This window comes from Acinonyx jubatus, chromosome D4 (assembly GCF_027475565.1).
Source record: "Acinonyx jubatus isolate Ajub_Pintada_27869175 chromosome D4, VMU_Ajub_asm_v1.0, whole genome shotgun sequence".
Lineage (NCBI taxonomy): Eukaryota > Metazoa > Chordata > Mammalia > Carnivora > Felidae > Acinonyx > Acinonyx jubatus.
In genome coordinates, this window is record NC_069391.1 from 37,834,572 (window position 1) to 37,860,591 (window position 26,020).

General features: G+C 39.0%; 1 protein-coding gene across 3 annotated transcripts in view; it reads right to left on the reverse strand.

Annotated features, from left to right (window-relative positions):
• The window catches only part of UBAP1 (ubiquitin associated protein 1), a 60,286-nt gene extending 34,833 nt beyond the window's left edge, over window positions 1–25,453 (reverse strand). Inside the window, exons 1-2 of one of the 3 annotated variants that reach the window (XM_053204996.1) lie at window positions 25,242–25,451; window positions 22,714–22,756 (exon numbers count right to left, since the gene is read on the reverse strand). The gene's annotated coding sequence lies outside the window, so the exon portion shown is untranslated. Of the gene's footprint in view, window positions 1–22,713; window positions 22,757–24,867; window positions 25,080–25,241 lie in introns of those variants that run through there. The other 2 variants (XM_053204995.1, XM_053204997.1) reach the window with 2 other exon arrangements.
• Between the last annotated feature and the right edge of the window lie 567 nt (window positions 25,454–26,020).

The window sequence follows — 26,020 nt, forward strand, 5'->3', positions numbered from 1 at the left end:
AAGTGAGACAGATAATTTATTGCTATTTATATTTCCTTATAAGCCTCCCATATTTTATTTAATTATAACTATTTCTTATAACATCTTCCTATAATCTAAATGTTTAATTATGGGGAAATGATTAAATAAATTATAGAAAAATTCAAAAGACAAGTGGTAATGCAATTAAGAATGTTTATTAGGGGTGCCTGGGTGGTTCAGTTGGTTAAGCATCCAACTTCAGCTCAGGTCATGATCTCATAGTTCGTAGGTTCGAGCCCCACATCGGGCTCTGTGCTGACAGCTCAGAGCCTGGAGTCTGCTTCAGATTTTGTGTCTCCCTCTCTCTCTGCCCCTCCCCAGCTCATGCTCTGTCTCTGTCTCTCAAAAATAAAACAAAACAAATGCTTATTAAGAGCATATAATTGAAAATAAGTGTAAGTTTTAAACTGTTTTTACAAGTTGGACTGAATTACTTTAACTATGTAAAAAATGTATACAAAACAAGACTGAAAAAAATACATTTGCCCCCAATGTAAAATTATAAGTGCTCACAGGGGGAAAAAAAATCCTAAGTAATCATAAATTTCCATTAAAATAAATATAAGTGCTTATATTAAAGGAAAAGTATCAAGTAAATAAGAACAGCACACATTCTTAAATGACAAACTCTTACACTAATAAAATGTAGAACTCCCTGAAGGAAGTTCTACAGGAACTTAACAGCAATGTTGTTGTTGTTTTAAGTTTATTTATTATTTGCGGGGGGGCGGGGGGGGACAGACAAAGGAGGAGAGAGACAATCCCAAGCAGGCTCCACACTCTGTGCTGAGCCCAAAGTGGGTCTCGATCCCAAGGGATCCTGACATGAGCCCAAATCAATAGTTGGACACTTAAACGACTGAGCCACCCAGGCACCCCAACAGCAATGTTCTATTTTTGCCAGTTTAGTGCCACTTCAGTTCAAATGCTATGGAAAGAAAACCTGGTAACTTAAAATTTAACTCACTAATTAGATATCCGAGAACAAAAAGAGATGGGGAAATAGGTAAAAGGAAGAGAACTGCATGGAGAAGAGGAGCTAGAGTGCAAGAAACAGAAGAGATGGGATAAGGAATGGAAAAAGGGAAAGGTGAGGAGTTTAGGGGTAGGAAACCAAGACAATACAAACATCCTGCCAAAGCACAGGCCCTTTCTTAAAGAAGAGAAAGCCCAAGGGCAATTACAATGATGTTCTCATTTTCTTTCTTCCCTTTCTTAGAACATTAAATTCCTATTACGTGAAATTACATTCTATAGTTTCCTAATACACAACAGCAATTTAGTATCTCAGTAAGCTATCACAGTCACACATTATACTGCAACAAGAGATGCAATCAGTAATTTCCCAAGATGCAAATTAATCCAGAAAATTCTCCAACTTACAGAAAAAGAAGCTTCTGGAAATCATCAGATTTCAAGTCTAAAAACAAAGTTAACGCCTATACAACTAGCATTCACACTAATATGTGTAAGACAAAAATCACACTTGTAGAAGCCATTAATATGTCAATTCTAGGCTACACTATATTCATCAGAAAAAAGCTTTATTTTTTTCACAGATCTCAAGAGATATTTTGGAGCCTCAGTTCCAACAGTAAAATAGTAAATAAAGGTAGTAGATTGAATAATACGCCAACCCTAAACATACCATAAATCTATCACAGTAGAATAAATTAAGCAAAAATATTTGTTTCCATATTAAATATTTAGTACTCATGGGGCGCCTGGGTGGCTCAGTCAGTTGGGCATCCGACTTCAGCTCACGTCATGATTACAGTCTGTGTGTCCGAGCCCCGAATCAGGCTCTGTGCTGACCACTTAGAGCCTGGAGCCTGTTCCTTAGTATGTTTCTTCCTCTCTGCCCCTCCCCACTTGTGCTCTGTCTCTCAAAAATAAATAAACGTTAAAAAAAAATTAAATATTCAGTACTCAGGATAAGTGATATCATCATTTACTATACACAGTAACTTTTAAAAGAGGTCTCTATGGCAAAACGAAAAGCTAGCAACCATGTTAATACCACCTCCCCCTTTTTAATGTCAGTGATCCATGAAACCCAAAAGTCTGGAAACCATTTTATGTAAAATAACAACCTCAAATGAGTATGGTTATTAAAAAAACAAAAAACATATCTTTGCATAATGCTTGAGACTGAGAAAGAGCTCAACAAAGGTTGGTAAAAATATAACTTAGAAGAGAGTAAACCACTTGTCAAGTACTCTACCTACCAGTAAACTGGTGTACCTATACACAATAATGTAGATTTTTATTTGAATATTAATATTAGACTCTTATTCTGGGGTGCCTGGGTGGCTCAGTTGGTTAAACATCCCACTTCAGCTCAGGTCATGATCTCATGGTTAGTGGGTTTGAGCCCTGCATCGGGCTCTGTGCTGACAGCTGAGAGCCTGGAGCCTGCTTCAGATTCTGTGTCTCCCCCTCTCTCTCTGCCCCTTCCCCACTTGCACTCTGTCTCTGTCTCTTAAAGATGAATAGATGTTAAAAATAAAAAATAAAAAAATATTAGACTCTTATTCTGATGAAGAACATGGCCATGAACACTGAACAGAATTTTTATGAGACCCTACTTTCAGTTTCTTCAAGTCTGAGAATTAGCCAGAGACATTATTTTCAGGGTCTATCACTGTCCACAAGCTCTGTGTTTGCAAAACTAATCCCCTTACCTCAGCCTATTTGGCTTAAGATGGAAGACCAACAATAGAGGTCAACAGTACACAGATTCATACTGAGGAGCATTTCAATAACACCAGTAAGTTTTTCTTTTTGCATTAATTTCTACTTTCAATTCAGCTGGAATAGTGCTTGTTCAGTCAGATTTGTCCTGAGAACCACTGTTTTACAGAGAGTGAAAATGGAAAACCTAAATTTGAATCACTAACCTGCAGAAACAAGATCTAATAGGCCCTGCCATTTTAGAAAACAGGAGCATATGTTTGTGTGAATACAGAAACAAATATGGTGGTTCTATTTGGATGATGGGTTTACAACATGGGGCTCTTGGTTTTCTCTTTTGTGCTATTTGCTTTCCAGGTTTTCTATATGGAGCACATATCTCTTGATGGACATACCTTGTAACTAGGAAAAAAAACCTAGGACTCACAAACATATGGCCAACTAATCTTTGACAAAGCAGGAAAGAATATCCAATGGAATAAAGTCAGTCTCTTCAGCAAGTAGTTCTGGGAAAACTGGTCAGCGACATGCAGAAAAATGAACCTGAACCACTGTCTTACACCACACACAAAAAATAAACTCAAAATGGATGAAAGACCTAAACATAAGACAGGAAGCCATCAAAATCCTTGAGGAGAAAGCAGGCAAAAACCTCTTTGATCTTGGCTGCAGCAACTTCTTACTCAACACGTCTCCGGAGGCAAGGGAAACGAAAGCAAAAATGAACTATTGGAACCTCATCAAAATAAAAAGTTTCTGCACAGCGAAGGAAACAATCAGCAAAACTAAAAGGCAACTGACAAAATGGGAGAAGATATTCGCAAATGATATATCAGATAAAGGATTAGTATCCAAAATCTATAAAGAACTGATCAAATGCAACACCCAAGAAACAAACAATCCAGTGAAGAAACGGGCCAAAAACATGAATAGACACTTTTCCAAAGAAGACATCCAGATGGCCAAATGACACATGAAAAAATGCTCATCACCACTCATCACCCGGGAAGTACAAATCAAAACCACAATGAGATACCACCTCACACCTGTCAGAAAGGCTAACATTAACAACTCAGGCAACAACATATGTTGGCGAGGATGCAGAGAAAGAGGATCTCTTTTGCACTGCTGATGGGAATGCAAACGGGTGCAGCCACTCTGCACAACAGTATGCAGTTTCCTCAAAAAATTAAAAATAGAACTACCCTACAACTCAGCAATTGCACTACTAGGTATTTATCCAAGGGATACAGGGATGCTGTTCCGAAGGGGCACATGCACCCCAATGTTTATAGCAGCACTATCAATAATAGCCAAAATATGGAAAGAGCCCAAATGTCCATCAATGGATGAATGGATAAAGAAGATGTGGGGTGTGTGTGTGTGTGTGTGTGTGTGTGTGTGTATATATATATATATAATGGAGTATTACTTGGCAATCGAAAAGGATGAAATCTTGCCATTTGCAACTACATGGATGGAACTAGAGGGTATTATGCTAAGCGAAATTAGAGAAAGACAAATATCACATGACATCACTCATATGAGGACTTTAAGAGACAAAACAGATGAACATAAGGGAAGGGAAGCAACAATAATATAAAAACAGGGAGGGGGACAAAGCATAAGAGATTCTTAAATATGGAGAACAAACAGAGGGTTACTGGAGGGGTGTGGGAGGGGGGATGGGCTAAATGGGTAAGGCACATTAAGGAATCTACTCCTGAAATCACTGCTGCACTATATGCTAACTTGGATGTAAATTTAAAAAATAAATTAAATATAAATACACACACACACACACACACACACCTAGGAAGCAACCGAGGGAAAGAATACCCCAGATACCTATAAGGGGACTAAACAGAAACAACACAGTATGCAATCAATGAAAGACTGACCTCAAAGAGAGGAAATACAATAAAAAAAAGAATAAATCGGTGGTTTCTAAGACCAGTAAGAATACCACATAAATGGTCACGGACGTATAACAGGTGTTTCAGTTTATTGATAATAAAGGATGTAACCCATGATGAAGAGCTAACTTACGAATTGCTCCAAATAACACTGCATCATCACTCATAAAACAAAAACTACAGGGGGGCACCTGGGTGGCTCAGTTGGTTAAGCATCCAATTCTTGATCCTGGCTCAGGTCATGATCTCGTGGTTCATGAGACTGAGCCCCACCTCTGGCTCTTCACTGACAGTGCAAAACCTGCTTGGGACTCTCTCTCTCTCATTCTCTGCCCCTCCCCAACTCATGAGCACAGGCTGTCTCTCAAAATAAATAAATAAACATTTTAAAAAAACAAGAAACACAAAACTACAGAAGAACTAGGTAGAAATACATAATTAATAAGATAGATATAACTTATATCAAAATCACCCTGAAAGCAGAATATACCTACAGTACCCACAGAACACTTTACAAAAACCTAAGTAAATATTAAGCCACAAAGAAAATTCTAATAAATATCCAAAATCAGAAATAGCACAACTGGGGCACGTGGGTGGCTCAGCCGGTTGAGCGTCCGACTTTGGCTCAGGTCATAATCTCACAGTTCATGAGTCTGACCTCTGCATCGGGCTCTCTGCTGTCAGAAAAGAGCCTGCTTCAGATCCTCTGTCCCCTCCTCTCTCTGCACCACCCCCACTTGCTCTCTCTCAAAATTAAATAAACATTAAAAAAAAAATAGGGTGCCAGGGTGGCTCAGTTGGTTAAGCATCTGACTCTTACTTTCATCTCAGGTCATGATCTTGCATTTTATGAGTTTGAGCCCCGCATCAAGTTCCACACTGACAGTACAGAGCCTGCTTAGGAGTCTTTCTCTCTCTCTGTCCCTCCCCTGCTCATGCTCTCTTTCTCAAAAACAATAAACAAAAAAAAAATTTTTAATGAAATAGCACAGCCAACAGTCAAAACACAAAAAGATTAGAAATTAATTACATCAGAACACAAAAAAAAATCCTACTACCTAAAGCTAAACTGTCTCTTGATCAAAGAGGAAACCAAAAATAAAACTGCAGAAAACAATGACAATGAAAATACTGCATTTAAGAACCTACAACATGCAGCTAAAGCAGTAATCGGGAAAATTCACTGCCCACTCAAGTACTAAGAAGAAAATTCACAGCATAATGACTTAGGATATAAAAAACCACCTGAGGAAAACACAAGAATGGAAACAGGGACATAAGCACAAAACAATCCATTAAAAATCAGAAAAATGACCAACTAACAAATTAACCCAAGAGCTATAATTTGGAAAATAAACCATTCAACTAACTCAATTTTAAAAGGAAGGGGTAGGGGGGGCACACCTGGGTGGCTCAGGTCATGACCTCACTGCTTGTTGAGTTTGAGCCCCGAATTGAACTGTGCTGACAGCTCGGAACCTGGAGCCTGCTTCAGATTCTATCTCTGTCTCTCTGCCCCTCCCCTGCCCGTGCGCTCGCTCGCTCTCTCAAATATAAAATATAAAACAAAAAAACAAAACAAATATATATATATATATATATGTAAATAAAAGAAGAGAGAGGGGTGCCTGGGTGACTCAGTTAAGCATCGGACTATGGCTAAGGTCATGATCTCACAGTTCATGGGCTCAAGCCCCGCATTGTGCTCTGTGCTGACAGCTCGGAGCCTGAAGCCTGCTTCAGATTCTGTCTCCCTCTCTCTCTGCCCCTCCCCTTCTCGCACTCTGTGAGTCTCTCTCTCTCAAAAAGTAAAATAAAAGAACATTTTTTTAAAAAAGGAGAGAAATAGTGTACACAACAGAGGAAATTAAAATAATCTGAAGACACTGCTTTGTTCATCTCTTTGCAAATACAAGTGGCAACCTGGATAAAATGATCTTCTAGGAAAGTACTATTTATCAATACTAACTATACACGAGGCAGAAATCTTAACCAGACCACTAACCACAGGGAAAACAGAAAAAGCTGTCAAAGAGGTCTTGCAATCCAAAAGAAACCTAACTGCAATGACACTTTAATGGTTTCAAAACACAGGAAAAGACGTTTCTAATTTTTTTTTACAAAGCAAGCATAATATTGATGCTATCAAAGAAAAAAACTACAAAAAAAAAAATCTCACGTATGCATGGAGATAAAAAATCCTCAAAATAAAAATGCAAACCAAATTTAGTAATAGATTATAGGAATACATCACATCCAAGTGGGACTTAGCCCACACATTCAGGATACTTCAATACTAGGAATCTGTTGATATACTTCACCATTCATTAATAGATCTAAGAAGAAAAATCATATAGTCATCTCCTTAACATGAGATTGAAAACAACAACAAAAACAGAGGGCACCTGGGTGGCTCAGTGGTTAAGCATCTGACTTTGGCTTAGGTCATGATCTCACAGTTTGTGTTTTTGAGCCCTACACAGGGCTCTGCCTGACAATGCCAAGCTTGTTTTGGATCCTGTCTCCCTCCCTCCCTCCCTCCCTCTCTCTCAAAAATAAACATTAAAAAAAAAAAAAAAAAAACAGGGGCATCTGGGTGGCTCAATTGGTTAAGTGTCTGTCCATATCTTGGTTGCTGGGGTCAAGACCTGCATCGGGCTCTGGATGACAGTGTGGAGCCTGCTTGGGATTCTCTCTCTCCCTCTCTGTTCCTCCTGCATGTGCGTGCACTCTCTCTCTCACTCTCTCGCTCTCAAAACAACAAAACCATCTCTCTCAATACCAAAGCCAGAGAATGTTGACTAATGGGGAAATAAAGGATTCCCATAAAAACAAGATGTCCACTATTATTGTAATTTGTTTACATTATTATTTAACACTGGATGAAAGAAGTTAAAAGGTATAAAAAGTAGAAAAAAGGGGCACCTGACTGGCTCAGTCTGTTGAGCGTGCAGCTCTTGATCTCGGGGTCTTGAGTTCAAGCCCCATGTTAGGTCTAGAGATTGCATAAACTTAAATAGTAACTTAGAAAAATGGCTTTCCAAGGGAAACCCCAAAACTGAAAAACTATTACAAATAAAAGGGAATACAATGTTTCTAGATACAAAATTAATATAGGCATACTTTGCCTTACTGTGCTTTGCTTTACTGCACTGCACACTGTCTTTTACATACTGAAATTTCAAGACTTCAGTGGAAGAAGTAAGTGCAGATGTGGTAGAAATAGCAAGGGAACTAGAATTAGAAGTGGGGTCTGAAGATGTGACTGAATTGCTATAAGCTCAGGATAAAATTTTAATGGATGAAGAGTTGCTCCGTATGGATGAGCAAAGAAAGTGCTTTCTTGAAATGGAATCTACTCCTGATGGAGATGCTAAGAAAACTATTGAAATGACAGGAAAGGATTTAAACTTTTTTTTTTTTTAAAGAGTGCATGAGCCAGGGAGAGGGGCAGAGAGAGAGAGAGAAGGGCGGCGGGGGGAGAGGGAGAGAGAATCTCAAACAGGCTCCACACTCAGTGCAGAGCTCAATGTAAGGTTTGATCCCACGACCTTCAGACCATGACCCGAGCCGAAATCAAGAGTCAGACATTTAACCAACTGAGCAACCCAGGTGCCCCTGACAGCAAAGGATTTAGAAATTACATAGAGTTATTTGATAAAGCAGTGGCAGAGTCTGGGAGGACCAACTCCAATTTTGAAAGTTCTGCTGTGGGCAAAACGCTATCAAACAGCCATCTCATGCTAAGGAGTAATTGTTCATGAAAGAAAAGGTCAATGGGGGGGGGGGGTGCCTGGGTGGCTCAATTGGTTAAGTGTTCAACTCTTGATTTCAGCTCAGGTCATGATCTCATGGTCCCTGAGATCCAGCCCCACTTTGGGCTCTGCACTGACAAAGCAGAGCCTGCTTGGGATTCTCTCTTTCCCTCTCTCGCTCTCTCTCTGCCCTCCCCAGCTTGTGCATGCGCACTCATACTCTTTCAAAATAAACTTTAAAAAGAAAAAGTCAATCATTGCAGCAAACTTTACTTTTCTCTTATTTTAAGAACTTGCCACAGCTACCCCAACCTTCAGAAACCAACACTCTTATCAGTCAGCAGCCATCAACATCAAGGCAAGACTCTATACCAGCAAAAAGATTACAAATCACTGAAAGCTCAGATGATGGGTAACATTTTTTAGTAATGAAGTACTTTTTAATTAAAGTATGTACATTGTTTTTTCATTTTTTAGGTTTTTTATTTATTTTGAGAGACAGAGTGCACACACAAGCAGGAAAGAAACAGAAGGAGAGAGAGAATCCCAAACAAGCTCTATGCTGTCAAAACAATGAGATTATGACCTAAGCCAAAAATCAAGAGTCAGACACTTAACCAACTAAGCCACCCAGGTGCCCCTGCTACATTGTTTTTTTGCTTTTAATGTTTATTTTTGAGAGTGAGACAGAGTGTGATTGGGGGGGGGGGGAGGGGGGGAGGGGGGAAGAGAAAAACTGAAGCAGGCTCCAGGCTCTGAGTGGTCTGCACAGAGCCCAAAGCAGGGCTCGAACTCACAGACTGCGAGTTCATGACCTGAGCCAAAGTCAAACGCCCAATCGAGCCACCCAGCTGTTCTTGTACATTGTTTTTTTAGACACAATGCTATTGCACACTTAATAGACTACAGTATGGTACAAACATAACATTCATGTGCACTGGGAAACCAAAAGGTTCATTTGACTTCATTGTTCACTTTATTTGGTGGTCTGGAACCAGAGCCAAAGTATCTCCAAGGTATATTCTAAAACAAATGCCCTTCATATACACAATAACTAGATAAAATATAATTGAAATATGCAATGTGCCACAGAGGTAAGAAGCAAGAATAAACTTAAGATACAAAGGAAGAAACTAAAGCTCTACTGAGCAACAGAAAAGAGGACTTATGTAATTGGAAAAGCATATACTAAATCTTGGATAGGACACATTACATTATTAAGATTGATTCTCCTTAAGCTACTCTATAAATGTGTCATGATAAAAGTGAAAACTAGAGTCTTCTGTTTTATGAACTAGAAAAGCTGATTCTAACTTTCATATGGAAATAATATAAGTAACAGCAGCCAAGAAAACTGTGAAGAAAATAATGGAGACTAGACTGTCAGATATTAAAATATTTATTGTAAGATTTAACACTTACAGCTGTGCCATACTGGCACATAAAGAGATCAGTGGAACAGAACAGAAATCCCTAAAAATACCCAAATTTGGAAATGTGGTATATAATAAAGCTGCCATTTAAAATTTTGTGAAATGATGGGGGCGCCAGCCAGCTCAGTCAGTAGAATGTCCAACTCTTGATCCCAAGGGGTCATGAGTTCAAGCCCTATGTTGGGTACACAAATTACTTAAAAATAAAATCTTGGGAAGTGCCTGGGTGGCTCAGTCAGTTAAGTGTCCAACTTTGGCTCAGGTCATGATCTCATAGTTTGCAGGTTCAAACCCCGCATCAGGCTTTCTGCTTGAGTGTGGAGCCTGCTTGGGATTCTCTCTCTCTCTCTCTCTCTCTCTGCCCCTCCCCTGTTCTCTCTCTCTCTCAAAAATAAATAAACCTTAAAATAAAATCTTAAAAAATAGAAAGTGAGGAAAGTGACAAAAGGAAGGAAGGAAGGAAGGAAGGAAGGAAGGAAGGAAGGAAGGAAGGAAGGAAACTTGTGATGTAACAACAGGGTAGCTATTTAGAAAAAGGTTAGAGGCTCACCTCATACTCCATCCCCAAACAGATTCCAGATCAAAAGTGTAGTAACATTATGCAACTACCCAAATATATCAATCCTATTTTCATTCTACATAGAAAGGTACAGAGCAAAAATAACTTTCTGAGGCTCAAAATTCAACAAAAGGCTTACCTTATTTAAAAAAAAATTAGAAAATGAAGGTTATTTTTTTGTTTATTTTTTTATGCAGTAATCTCAACATCCAACATGGGGTTCAAACTCATGAGTCTGAGATCAAGAGTCTCATGCTCTTCCAACTGAGCCAGCCAGGCACCCCAGAAAATGAAGGTTATTTTAAAGACAGGTTGCTGTAATGTACAAGTTTTCTCACTAATTATTTGAAAATGATGCTTTACCAATTATTAATCATATGGTATACTTGAGGCTATAAGAGCACCTAGTGACACAAAGCTCATTTTTTTTTTTTTTTTTGGTAAGTTTATTTTGAGAGAAAGAGCAAGCATGTGTATGTCCAAGTACAGAAAGGGCAGAGAGAGAGGGGGGGAGAGAGAATCCCAAGCAGGCTCCACACTGACAGTGCAGATGCAGGGTTCAAACTCATGAATCCTGAGATCATGACCTGAGCCAAAACCAAGAGTCAGTCACTTAACTAAATGAGCCATCCAGGCTCCCCACAAAATTCATTTCACATAGTTTAATACAAACTGGTTATAGCTGAGTATCAACTTGCTAAAATTTAAAAAGCAATTAGCAGTACATAAAAATATAGTATTTGTCAAGGTAAATTACTGACCCAATCTGTTTTCATGAGAACTGCAGTTAAGAATTCTAGCTAATTCTTGGGGGCCTGGGTCAGCTGGTTAAGCGTCCGACTCCTGATTTTGGCTCAGGTCATGATCTCAGGGTTCATGAGATCAAGCCCTGCATTGGGCTTTGCACTGACAACAAGAAGCCTGCTTGGGATTCTCTCTCTCTCCCTCTCTCTCTGCTCCTGCCCTCCTCACACTCTCTCTCTCAAAATAAAAAAATTAAATTAAAAAGATTCCCTCTCTCCCTCTGCTTTCTCTAAAATAAAAATTAATTAAAAATTAAAAATTAACGAACTCCAACTAATTTCAAAATGGGTCAGGAAAAATCCAAATAAGGATTTCCTCAACTCTGAATCAACTCTGGGTTCCTCTTAATTCTACAAGCATCTAGCATATCTAATCTTTAGCAGGGAGGGAGGCCTTTTCATATCCCCTTGCCCTCTTCCCTTAAACTTTCTGAGAATAGGATAATTCTATAATATTCCTAACTAATATGTATTTTATAAATATGAGTAAACAAAACAATGCCCTTAAAACGAAAAAGTTAAGAATGATTTTTGTAATCACCAATAGTCTGAAATCATAAGGCCTATGAGACTAACATAATGTAAGAACAAGAAAGTGCTGACAGTTACAAGTTAGAATGGGGAGTCATAACATAAAGCATTAGCTAATTAGAAATTTTTAATCAGTATCTTAACCAATTCATTACACCTCATTTAACATTTTCTTCAACATGATTTAGAGTTTAGTAGAAGTACAATGTCGCAGGGGCACCTCGCTAGCTCAGTCAGTGGAGCATCCAACAACTGATCTCAGAGTTATAAGTTTAAGACCCATGCTGGGTATAGAGATTACTTAAAAATAAAAATAAATTTTTAAAATGTAAAAAATAGGGGAACCTGGCTGCCTCAGTCAGTATACTAGTCTTGATCTCAAGGTCATGAGTTCAAGCCCCACGTTGGGCATGGAGCCTAATACATATACGTATATATATGTGCACTTATATAATAAAATATAAAAAGGAAAAAAGGGGAAAATAAAAGTATAATGTCCCAAAAGGAAATACAGCCACAAACTTATCAATTCAATTCTTTCAACTGTGAATTAACATTGGGAAAAAAATAATTTCAAGAAGTAACTGAAGCAAAAATGTCATCTCCTCCCCAACTCTTTCAAAAATCACATCACGGAGAGCCTGGTTGGCTCAGTTGGTTAAGCATAAGACTTTGACTCATGTCATGACTTCACAGTTCTTGAGTTCAATTCCCACATCAGGTGAGTTCGAGCCCCCCTTCAGGTGACCATGAGCCCTGCATCCAGTGATCTCAAGCCGTGCTTTGGGTGGGCCCCACTTCTCTCCCTCTTTCTCTCTCTGTCCCTCATGGGATTCTCTCACTTGCACCCTCTCACACTCTCTCAAAAAAAAAAAAAAAAAAAAAAAAAAAATCGTATCACAACTCATGCCAGAATGTAAGAGAGAAAGAGAACTCCAGACAGTTAAAAACATGAGTTCTAGCCTTAATTTTTCCATCACTTTGGGATGGTTTAGAGCCTGTCAAAATCTCTGAGGGGAAAAGAAGAATTCAGGACTGCTTCTATAAAAAGAGAAGCCTGGAACAAATGATCTCTGAGAACCTTTTCAGAATTAAGGGTCTGGATATATTCTTTTATAACTATGGACTTCAGCAGCTTTTATGCTCTTACAATAAAAATAATGCAAGACTTCATTCAAATTCTTAGTTATGACAGCATATAAACACATGTAATCACTTGTTGAGCCTATGATTCAGTATGTACACACAGTCCACACCCACTTTTTTAAGTAGAAAATGCTTACTACTTAACACTAATAACCCTATTTCACTCTACAAGTAGCCAATACAATATAATTGGTTGACTTGTATTTTATACAAGGAAACTAAACATCATACCATGGGCTATGAATCTGACCCGAGAGAAATAATCACAAACATAATTTTTCTGTTCTTCCAACAGTCTTCATACTCAGTGGATTACATCATTCTGTTAGAGTCATGTGAAATCTGAAAGGTTTTTCCCATGGAAACAAAGAACAGAGCTCTGTTCACCAAACTCAAGAACTTATACCCCAAAGGGAATATTGTGCAGTACCAAAGGAACAAACAATATAAAGATGGCACAACTTCATAAAAGCAGATGATCCTCATCAGTAGCCTAATGGTAAGTCACAATGCCTACGACACTTACCTCCCCCTTCATTTCATCACGCATTTTATCCATCTCACATGATCACAAGAAGGGGGAGTACAGTACAATAAGACACTTTGAGAGAGAGAGACCACATTCACATAATTGTTCTATTTTATTTTTTATTATTGTTGTTAATTTCTTACTGTGCCTTATTTATAAATTAAAACTGATCATACCTAGCCAGATACATAGAACACCTGGCTGGCTTTGTTAGTAGAGCATGAAACTCTTGATCCAGGGTTATGAGTTCAAGCTCCAAGTTGGGTGTAGAGATAACTTAAAATATTTTTTAAAAGATGAATAAATAAATAAAATTGGTCATACATATATATGTATAAGAAAAACCTTACTACAGATCTTCTTCAACTTACGGAGTTTCATCTCAATAAAACCATCATAAACTGAAAAAAAATCTTGTCACAAATACAATTAATACACCTAACCTACTGAACACCATAGCTTAGCTGAGCCTACCTTATACGTGCTCACAACACTTTACATTAGCATACACTTGGACAAAATAATGTAACACAAAGTCTATTTTATAATAAAGTGTTGAATATCTCATGTAATTTATTGAATACTGTACTGAAAGTGAAAAACAGCTGTATGGGTACAAAATGGTTATAAGCGTATAAGGTGTTTACCCTCATGATCACATGGCTGACTGAGAGCTGCAGCTGGCTATCACTGCCCAGCATTATAAGAGAGTATCATACCACAACCTGGGAAAAAAAATCACGATTCAAAATTCAAAGTATGATTTCTACTGAAAACATATTGCTTTCACATCATAAAACCAAAAAATTGTAAATCAAACCTTTATAAGTTGGGGACCATCTGTATATAAACTGGACAACTGCACAGTTTCAGGCATCCACTGAGGGTCTTAGAACATATCCCCTTGTGGATGGCGGGTGGGGGAGGAAACCACTGTACATAACAGAATCTTCCTTCTTTATTTTACAACTGAGAAACCTTAATCTGAAATGATTTCTAATAAAAAGACACAAAAAACACACAGATCTTTTCATTAATCTTAGGTACTTTATAGTTATCAAAATAGGTTGTAATTTCTATCTGGTAACAAAACTTAACATATTCTTCTTACAAATAAAAAAAAGATTTGTAATATTAGAAATTAAATAGTACAATGGAATGAATCTAAGGAGGGTTATTATAAGGATTAAATAACATAATACAAGCAATAGTTACTCACCAGCGTCTACTGACACCTCCTCACCTTCCTAAATCTTATTTTAATAAAGCCACATTTCAATGGCTTGTACTTACTCTATAGAACAAAGAAAGGTGATTCCAAAAGACCATCACCTACAGTAAGAAACTCATTTTTCTAAATTTTTTGAAATCCATTTATTTTTGTTTATTTATTTATTTTTGCAAGAAAGCACGTGAGTGGGGGAGGGGAGGAAAAAGAGGGGGCGGGGAGAGAGAGAGAATCCCAAGCAGGCTCCACACTGCCAGCATAGAGCCCAACTTGGGGCTTGAACCCATAACTCAGATCACGATCTGAGTTGAAACCAAGAGCCAGACACTTAACCAACTGAGCCATCCAGGTGACCCAAAACCCGTTTATTTTTATATTGACTTATGAGTTCCAGGCAATCAAATGGAAAATTCTCTATAAAGGTTAAATATATGATTTCAGCATACTTATGTACTAAATCTTTTGCAACTCTCCTGGAAAATAATCAAAAGTCTATCATCCTTCAAATAATAAGAAAATATTCCGGGGTGCCAGGTGGCTCAGTCTGTTCAGCGTCTGACTTCGGCTCAGGTCATGATCTCATGGGTCATGAGTTCAAGCCCCATGTCGGGCTCTGTGCTGGCAGCTCAGAGCCTGGAGCCTGCTTCGGATTCTGTGTCTCCCTCTCTCTGCCCCTCCCCTGCTCACACTCTGTGTCTCTCTCTCAAAATAATAAACAAACATTTAAAAAAATATATTTCTTCTCCCACCATCATTAAAAGTTGAATAAACTTTTAAAAAGAATGAAGATACTGGTATATATACTAATTTAGACTAAAAAAAATCACAGCACATCACTAAAACTTCAATATAGTGGACTATGTCCATTTTAAAATATATATATATACAGTACAACCTTTTCATATCCATGTCAAATAGAGAATCAAATCTTACCAGATTACTGGAACAAAGTTACTTAATAATATCCCAGGTGCCTGGGTAATTGATTGATTGATTGATTGATTGATAGATAGATAGATAGATAGATAAAATAGGCAAACCTGTGTTTTCAAAAGAAAAGAAAAGGGGGCACCTGGGTGGCTCAATTGGTTAAGCATCCGACTTCAGCTCAGGTCATGATCTCTCAGTTCCGGAGTTTGAGCTGGAGTCAGGCTCTGTGCTGACAATTTAGAGCCTGGAGCCTGGTTCGGATTCTGTGTCTCCCTCCCTCTCTCTCAAAAATAAACAAACATTAAAGGGGCACCTGGGTGGCTCAGTCAGTTAAGCATCTGACTTCGGCTCATGCAGGTCGGGCTCTCAGTCCGTGGGTTCAAGCCCCGTGTTGCACTCTGTGCTGACAGCTCAGAGCCTGGAGCCTGCTTCAGATTCTATATCTCCCTCTTTCTCTGCTGCTCACACTCTCTCTCTCTCTCTTTCCCTCTCTCAAAAATGAATAAACATTTTTTAAAAATTTTTTAAACTTAAAAAAAAAAAAAAAAAGACATTCCAAATATGAAAGTTCAACATGTGGACTATATGTCGTATAGGATTACTTCCAATATAAATGTAAGCATAAATCTTTAAAATTTCTCACCTCTGTAACAATTTTGTCAACTCTAACACAATGCATACATTATCCAACTACGTACAATCCAGCTAACTTACCTATAATGTAAAGGGTGTATATGATTTCCAGGAATATGGGAAATATTAGCACCAAAAGCAACACAGGCAGTTTGGAAACCTGCTTGTAGCACAACAAAACCATAGTTGATTAGGCCGACATTAAAACTCAGAACACCACTGACTTCAAATAAGAAAGCATCAATTCTGAGGTGCCTGGGTGGCTCAGTTTGTTCAGCATCCAACTCTTGATTTCAGCTAAGGCCATGATCTCATGGTTCATGGGATCAAGCCCTGAGTCAAGGCGGGTTAGGATTCTCTCTCCTCTATCTCTGCCCCTCCCCCAACTCCCACTGGTGAGCGCTCTTTCTACTTCTCTTTCAAAAATAAATACAGGGTGCCTGCGTGGCTCAGTCAGTTAAACATCTGACTCTTGACTTTGACTCAGGTCATGACCTCATGGTTCCTGAGTTCAAGGCCCACACTAGGATCTCTGCTGTCAGGGCAGAGCCCACTTCAGATCCACTGTTCCTCTCTCTCTCTGGGCCCTCCCCCTACACTCATGCACTCTCTCAAAAATAAATGGATAAACCTTAAAACCTGAGGCCAAGCCCCACATCAGGCTCCACAATGACAGCAGTAGCCTGCTTGGGTTTCTCTCTCTCCCCATCTCCTTCTGCTCCTTCTCACTCACTATTTCTCTCAAAACAGATAAATACATGATTTTTTTTAAAAAGAAAGCACCTTGGGGCGCCTGGGTGGCTCAGTCGGTTGGGCGGCCGACTTCCGCTCCAGTCATGATCTCGCAGTCTGTGAGTTCGAGCCCCACGTCGGGCTCTGTGCTGACAGCTTGGAGCCTGAAGCCTGTTTCAGATTCTGTGTCTCCCTCTCTCTGACCCTCCCCCATTCATGCTCTGTCTCTCTCTGTCTCAAAAATAAATAAACGTTAATAAAAAAAAAAATTTTTTTTTAAATAAAAAATAAAAAAATAAAAAAGAAAGCACCAATTCATTTCTAAATAACAGAAGCGCACTTGGTGGCTCCATCAGTTGAATGACCGACTCTTGATTTCAGCTCAGGCCATGATCCCAGGGTTGTGGGATCAAGCCCCGAGTCAGACTCCGTGCTGAATGTAGAGCCTGCTTAAGGCTCTCTTCTCTCTCTCTCCCCCTTTGCCCCACTCACACATTCCCCCTCTCTCTCTTTCAAAGAAAAATAAAATAAAATAAGGCTTAGTGGCTCAGTTGGTTAAGCGTCTGACTTTGGCTCAGGTCATGATCTCGTGGTTTCTGAATTCAAGGCCAGCACGAAGGTCTCTGTTGTCAATGCAGAGCCTGCTTCAGATTCACTGTCCCCCTCTCTCTCTGCCCTGCTCCCCTGAAATGCAAAAGCACTCTCCCAAAAATAAATGGGTAAACCTTAAAAATATTAAAATAAAACTAAGAAAAACAAAGAGAAAAACTAAAACCTAAAGGTGATTCTTTAAAAAGGTTAATTAAATTGATAAACCCCCTGGGCAAGGCTTATCAGAAAAAAAAAAGAAAAAAGAAAACTACTGCTATCAAGAATGAAAGAGACCATACACATTTACAAAGATTAAAACAGAACACCATATCAAAACAATTTTATGCCAAGTCTGGCAATCTGGCTGAAATGAACCAATTTCATAAAAACCACAAACTGCCAAAGATCACTACAGAAGAAAGAAACAAAAATAGCCCTATACCTATTAAAGAAATTAGATTGGTAATTTACAACCTCATCATAAAGAGAACTCACGGGGCACCTGAGTGGTTCAGTTGGGTAAGCATCCAACTTTGGCTCAGGTCACCATCTCACAGTTCACAGATTCGAGGGAGAGTGGGGTGGGGGGGAGAGGCAGAGATGGGGAGAGGGGGAGCAGGGGAGAGAGAGAGGGACAGAGAGACAGAGACAGAATCTTAAGCAGGCTCCACACTCAGCACGGAGCCGGATATGGGCTCAACCCTGAGATCATGACCTGAGCAAAATCAAGAGTCAGACACTCAAATGAACCACCCAGGTGCCCCTAAACTTGTTATTTTAAAAATGTCTGTAGGGGTGCCTGGATGGCTCTGTCGGTACAGCATGTGACTCCTGATCTCAGGGTTGCAAATTCAAGTGTGTGGAGCCTACTTAAAAAAATAAAGTTTTTTAACTTCAAAATAAATAAAAATGTAGAAGCAAAAAGACACTATCGTTGAACATCCCTAGCATCTACATTTTGAGTTCTCAATATGATTTCTGCATTAATTCTTAGAGAAATGGTTATTTTCACATGTACAGGAAAAATTTGTAAGATTAACCTGGGTCATCTGTTGTGTATGAAAGACATCTTTCAAATATTTTTTTTTTTAACGTTTATTTATTTTTGAGACAGAGAGAGACAGAGCACGAATGGGGGAGGGTCAGAGAGAGGGAGACACAGAATCTGAAACAGGCTCCAGGCTCCGAACTGTCAGCACAGAGCCCAACGCGGGGCTCGAACTCACGGACCGCGAGATCGTGACCTGAGCCAAAGTCGGCTGCTTAACTGACTGAGCCACCCAGGCGCCCCATCTTTCAAATATTTTAACGTTTATTTATTTTTGAGAGAGAGACCGAACACAAGTGGGGAAGGGGCAGAGAGAGAGAGAGGGAGACACAGAATCCAAAGCAGGCTCCAAGCTCTGACCTGTCAGCCCAGAGTCTGACACACTTAGCTCGAACCCACGAACCATGAGACCATGACCTGAGCCAAAGTTGGACGCCCAAATGACAGAGCCACCAGGCACCTCTATCTTTCAAAGATTTATAGTTCAGGGGGCGCCTGGTTGGTTCAGGCAGAAGCGCCTGGGGTCGTGAGTTCAAGCCCCATGTTGGGTGTAGAGATTACTTATATAAATAAAACTTTAAAAAAAAATTACAGTTCATATGAAAAAGCTACCAACCTGAAATGGTTAGGGTTGATCAAAGATGAAACAACTTGTACATCAAAATGGCTACAGGTAGAATATCCAACTCCTGGATCTCAGGGTTGTGGGTTCAAATCCCACACCAGGTACAGAGATTACTTAAAATCTTTTTTTTTTAATTACTTAAAAACAAAATCTTAAGAAAAAAAAAAGAATGACTATGACTATTTCAAACACGTGGTATAAATCCCCAAGTTTATAATAATCAAAGAAAAGATCCTTAGAAAACCAACAGTCAAAAAAAATTGAAAACCCCAAAAATAACCTACCGTAAGAGACTACTGTTATAATCTTTTTTTTTAATGTTTATTTTTGAGAGAGAGAGAGAGAGAGAGAGAGAGAGACAGAGCATGAATGAGGGAGGGGCAGAGAGAGAGGGAGACACAGAATCCAAAGCAGGCTCCAGGCTCACAGCTGTCAGCACAGAGCCCGACGTGGGGCTGGAACTCACAGACTGCAAGATCATGACCTGAGCCAAAGTCAGAGGTTTAACCAACTGAGCCACCCAGGCACCACTGTTATACTAACTCTTTACTCTGAAATTGGTAATTAAAAGAACAAAGCATTTGTCCTTTTTATTTTTTTCTTTTTATTGTTTTTATTTTAATTCCAGTATGGTTAACATAGTGCTATATCAGTTTCAGGTGTACAATACAGTGACTCAACAATTCAATACATTACTCAGTGCTCATCATGGTAAGTGTGCTCATCCACCCCTTTCAATAGGAACTAAACCTCAGCATAAGCCTGCTACTAAGGGAAAGCTCTTTAGAAAAGAACAATACTTCAAAAACATAAATATGACAGAAATAGCACGATGATACAATTTCAAAACTTCTAATTAAATAACTGATTCAAGTATCATCAGTGAATTCTAAACTATTAAGTAAAGATTTATAGGGAATTTTATAATATAAGGATCACACTGACACCATCTGAACAACTAACAACTAAACCACTAAAATCACTAAAAGTGGGACAACCATTCATTATATACCTCCTTGTGTGATGTAAACGAAAGTACAGAGCACCACCTATGTGCTGTTCCCCTTACTGTCAAAAAATAAAAATAAAGGGGCACCTGGGTGGCTCAGTCGGTTAAGCATCCAACTTCGGCTCAGGTCATGATCTCACAGTTTGTGGGCTCGAGCCCTGCATCAGCCTCTGTGCTGACAGTTCAGAGCCTGGAGCCGGCTTTGGATTCTGTGTCTCCCTCTCTCTCTGCTCCTCCCCTACTCATGCTCTGTCTCTCAAAAATAAACAAACATTTAAAAAAAATTTTTTTTAACAAAAGAATTGTTTAAATAAATAAATAAAAATAAAAAACATGAATTAAATCAAGCTTCTATTAGTTTACAAAAAATAGAGGAGCAAGTGAAAAGAAACACGAGAATGTACATAGGATACCTACAGGACAAATGGCCTGGTTTCTCCAATGAATCAATCATATGAAAAGGGGATAATTATCATATAATAAAAAACCCTTAGACATGAAAGCCAAATAAGTGATAAATACAGACCTTATCTGAACTGTGAATGGAACAAACTGCCTGTAAAGTGACATTTTTAACACAATAAGAGAAATCTGAATATAGATGACATTATATTAAGGAATTACTAATTGTTCAATGTGATAATAGCATGATGGTTATGTTTTTAAAAGAAAGCCTTAACAAAGGTTCGTAACAATGTATTTACAGGAAAGTTTGAGATTTGCTTTAAAATACTTCAGGCACTAGGGCACCTGACTGGCTCAGGTTGTAGAACATGTAATTCTTGATCTAGGGGTCATGAGTTTGAGCCCCGTGCTGGGATAGAGATTACTTAAAATAAAAAAAAAAAAAAAATTACAAACATATAGCATGTCTGGCAGAGAAGGGTTTCCTAAATATGATATAAAAAGCACAAACCATAAAAAGCTGAAAATTTCAATTCATTAAAATTATGAACTTTTCTAATACCAAGACTATAAAGAGATGAAAAGTCACAAATTGAAAACAGATTATTTGTAGCCCGTAGTTAGCAAATAATTAGTATACAAAATTACATATATAAAGAAGTCTTAAAAGTCAATCAGAAAAAGAGAAACAAGAAATTGGCAAAGAACTTGAACACACACTTCATGAAAGAAGCACAAATAATGAATGAATATATGAAAGGAGGCTCAACTTAAGGAAACGTAATAAAAACCAAACAGATACCATTTCAAACCCACCAGATTAGAAAAAAATTTAAAAGTCTGACAATATCAAGTGTTGTGGAGGAAGTGAGGAAACCAAAACACATACTGCTGGCTCTTGACTCAGTAACCACAAGATGCACAAATACCATGAGCCAACTCAGTGACTCAAACATTAAAAGTGTTTGGTAAGCAATTAAGCAACTGATAATGACCAATCCAGAATTATGAGAACACATGCGGACTACTGCCAGATACAAATTTTGGCCCTTAATGAACTGAATCCAACCTGACACAACAATAGAAATAAGAAAACTTAGCCTCTTACCCAGTTTATCCAGTTTATTTCGTTAAGTACAAAATATTCAGGTATTCATTTCCTCCTCAAGTACTAATGACATCTTAATGACTAAAATTTTAATGAACTATTTATCATTCCAGTTACACTATACTACAAAGAGAACAAGTAGTTTTAAATAGCTTTGAGTTCTTTGTCTCATTCTCTCTGCCCCTCCCCCGCTCATCCTCTGTCTGTCTCTCTCTCAAAAATAAACATTTAAAAAAAATATTTTAAAGAATGAATGAATGAATGAATAGATAAATAAATAAATAAATAAATAAATAAATAAATAAATAAAAATAGTGGCTATACTTTAAATTTACTTTATAGGAAATGAAATGGCCCTGTGACTGCCTAAGAGGGATGAAAGTGTAGCAGATGTAGTTTGGGCATTGAAGTTGAACAAATCTGAGTCCAAATCCAGACTCTACCATTTTATAGCTGTAACCTTAAATTACTCAACTTCACTGATCCTCAATTTCCTCAACACCTAAAAAAGTATGTGTATCACAAACTGCCTACCTAATCAAAGATTAGAGATTGTAAATTGCAAAGATTAAGAGATTATTACAAGTGTTTAACAATGCCTACCTCATTAGCACAGGCCCAGTGTTAGCACACTTCCCTTTATAAATCTTGCTAATCTCACCTAAAAATTTTAAAACCTAAAATTACAACTCTCAACTGACAGGAAAATATTACTCTTAATTCAAATCATTTCCAATATTACAAAATTGTGCACTACCGGTTAGAAGAGGAATACCTGCCTACGTCTTCCTTTAACTGAAAGGCTCTTTCCTTTATTAGATTATGGAAAAAATAGATTTTCACTTATCTTCATGATATAGAAGCAGGGATTCCCAAGTTATGTCAAAATATAAACTCATCTGATTTCTAAGATTTAATTCAAGTTTTTGATTCTAAATAAAAGCTATTTAATATTTAAGGTACTACATACCACTTTTTACATTTCCTGAAAAGGCCTGTCTAAAGAAAAATTACCTGATCAATGATGAATTGATGGTATTGGGATTTTTTGGTTTGCCTGTGGGAAAAAAGTTTACAGTTAAAATAATCTACATGTTAAAAATCTCAAAACAGGAGGGGCAGAAGGGTGGCAATTGGTTAAAGCATCTGACTTCAGCTCAGGTCACGATCTCCCAGTTCATGGGTTTGTCAAGCCCCACACTGGGCTCCACACTGAAAGCCCACAGCCTGCTTGGGATTCTGGCTCTCTCCTCTCTCTCTGTTCCTCCCCCACTCACACTTTCTCTCAAAATAAATAAACTTAAAAAAAGAAAATCTCAAAACAGCAACACCTGAGTGACTCAGTAGGGCACACAACTCTAGATCTCAAGGTCACGAGTTCAAGTTCAAGCCCCACCTTAAGCATAGAGCTTACTTAAAAAAAAAAACCTCAAACTATTCAATTTAATTAGAGATCAGGGAAATTTATAATACAGGCCATCTACACTGTGGGATAATGAAAATACATTTGTAATGCTGAAAATACTCAAGAGGATTTTAGTCACTGAATTGAATTTCAGGAATCATCATTTTAAACACCTTACCACATTCAAGATGTAAAAGAAAAGACGCACAAAATAAACTTAACATTTGCCAATCTGAGAAATATGAATAACCAGTGATGACTGTCTACAGACCTAATATTATCACTTCAATACTGTCTCCTTCAAAACCAAAATAAAAAATAAAATCTTTCAGGGGTGCTTGGGTGGCTCAGTCAGTTGAGCGTCCAACTCTTGGTTTTGACTTATGTCATGATCTCATGGTTCATGAGTTCAAGCCTGTCGGGCTCTGTACTGAAAATGCAGAGCCTGCTTGGAATTCTCTCTCTCTCTTTCTCTCTCTCTCTCCCTCTCTCTGCCCGCCCCCTGCCCCACCCCACCTCGCTCACTCTATTAAACTTTAAAAAAAATTTTTTTTAAATAAACTCTTTCAGGGGCACCTGGTTGGCTCAGTCGGTAGAGCATGAGACTCTTGATCTCAGGGTTGTGAGTTCAAGCCCCACATTTGCGTAGATACTACTTTTAAAAGGATTTTTTTATGTCAACAAAAATAATGTAAATAATAAAATCTTTCAGATACACACAAAATGTCATGATGAGGTCATGAGTCAAATTCTAAACCAAAGAAAAATTCAGAAACTTCTTATATCCACAAACTTTAATTTTCTTCCACTGTCTTTATTTCTAAAGTAACCCTTTTCTTCCAATGAGGCCATAGCAAGTAAGTTATTTGCTGTGCAGTGATAGAGATGATCATTAGACAAACATTAATTTTCCCATTTCCATAATGAGAATGACTCTTAATGCAACACAGAGCACGCATTAAATGTTAAGTGAATAACAGAAAAGCTAAATAGAATGGATTAGAAATAAAAATTTAATTTCTAAAACTCCACTTTATAGGCTAATGCAGAAAATGTAATTCTTTTAGTCTTTGAACACTTCACATTTTTTGTTATAACACAATACATAAACTTTCAGTTTAACTAGTTTGGGACAGTAACAAGAAAGAACTAGCTATCACTAAAGACTAAGTACCCTGTTTTTCCCACCATCAAATATGACAAAATTCCAAAGAGAAACATCCATCATGTCTATCCAATTTCTCAAATGCTAATAATTATAACTGAGGAAAGAGAGAAAACACTAGTAAGTGGGGTTAGAACAGAAAGTATTTAATAGTCAACTAAATTGCCCAATCTGGTTTTCTAACACTGCATGTTATTTTAAAACTCTCAAATTTTCACTTCAGTTTAATATAAAATGCATTTTCATGCCCAGCCATACTTTTAAAAGACCAGTCTGGAAACAAGTACGTGTGGAGACAATCCAAAGTCAGAGATCCCTGATAGAGATCAAATAAATGAAGTATAACTTGACGTTCCACAGGAAAGATTTGGGACTGTTTCTGACGCCCAGGTGGACTATACAGGTAAGTCTCCACCCAAGAAATAAACAAAAGAGGCAAGACAAATATACTGGGGAAGACCAGACAATGTCAAAGATATCCCCAAAGGCCCTTCACCCAGGCTCTGGTTTCCTCCCTTTCTCCCTAATCTCAACGGCTCAGGGAGAAGTAAATCTGCATCTCACTTCCCCAGCTCACCCTCAACTCCAGATCACTCACCTTCTTTACTAAAACCTGGATCCTCCTCCCCGACATCCTCTAATTCCCAAAGAGCTCTTACTCCAGCCAGATAGACATGTACTGCGCCTGTCTTTCAGTAAGGTATTAGTTCCCTTAATCCGAACTCATTTTCCGCATCCCATCTGCCTTCCGCCCCTTCAACTCGGGTCCCCTCACTCCGACCTTTCTCCCAGAATCCTCGCAAGTCACCAATTTCTAGCCCCTTCTCCCTCCCACTCCTCAGCTATAGCTCCTTTCTTCCGGCTCGGCCTCCAACCTCTTCCCAAGGAACCCTCCCCCATCCGTCTCCCCGTACCGGTCCCCTCCCCCAACTCCGCCCCTCTCCCCTTCTCCCAGCGGGAGGCCCCCCTCACCTGAACGCCGCTGCCGCCGCCGTCCCAGAAGCCGAAAGGTGCTGGCGCCGGCCGGCCTCCCAGGCTCGGTCCCCGCTGAGCTCCTGACGGCCTCTAGGGAGAGCGAACGCCACCACCTCCAACTCTGCCCGCCCGGGGCCAGGCCGTCACCGTAGCCACTGCCAGTACCACAGCCGCCATGTTGAAGTCCTACTTCCCTCCTCCTTCCCCTCACCACTCCGCCCCTTTGGACGTCGGACGTCAAGGCGCCGCGCTCCACCCTCCCTGGGCCAATGGGAGGAGTCGACGGTGACGTAACTAATCTCTCTTCTGCCAAACAACTCTAGTTGCCTGGACCGCTGCAATTGGAACGAGTGGACCTTGCTGACCCATAAGGGAGAAAGGGAAGGGAGGTGGGGGGAGTCATTCAGAGGTTAAGGCGTAGAGGCTGGAGAAGCGGCCCAGGAGGGAATCTGAAAGCCTCGAATCGTGAAGGGACGCACAAAGACTTACCAATGAGACCTACTTGGGAATGAGAATGTCTGGCTTTTGGTCGCAGGTCAGTGACCCGGTACAAGTCCTACCCTTTCCGGACCTCACTTTCCCCATTTACAAAGATTGGGTTGAAAGATGACCTCTAAATCTTCCTCCAATTGTGACATTCAACGATTTAAACTAGGTAATCCAATCCCAAATATTGACTGCCTTGTGCATTTATTGGATGTCTCTTGAAATTCGGTGCATGGAGGATTCATAACTGCGTGAGATGAATCTTTGTTCCCGAAAGTTCCTTTTTGGTG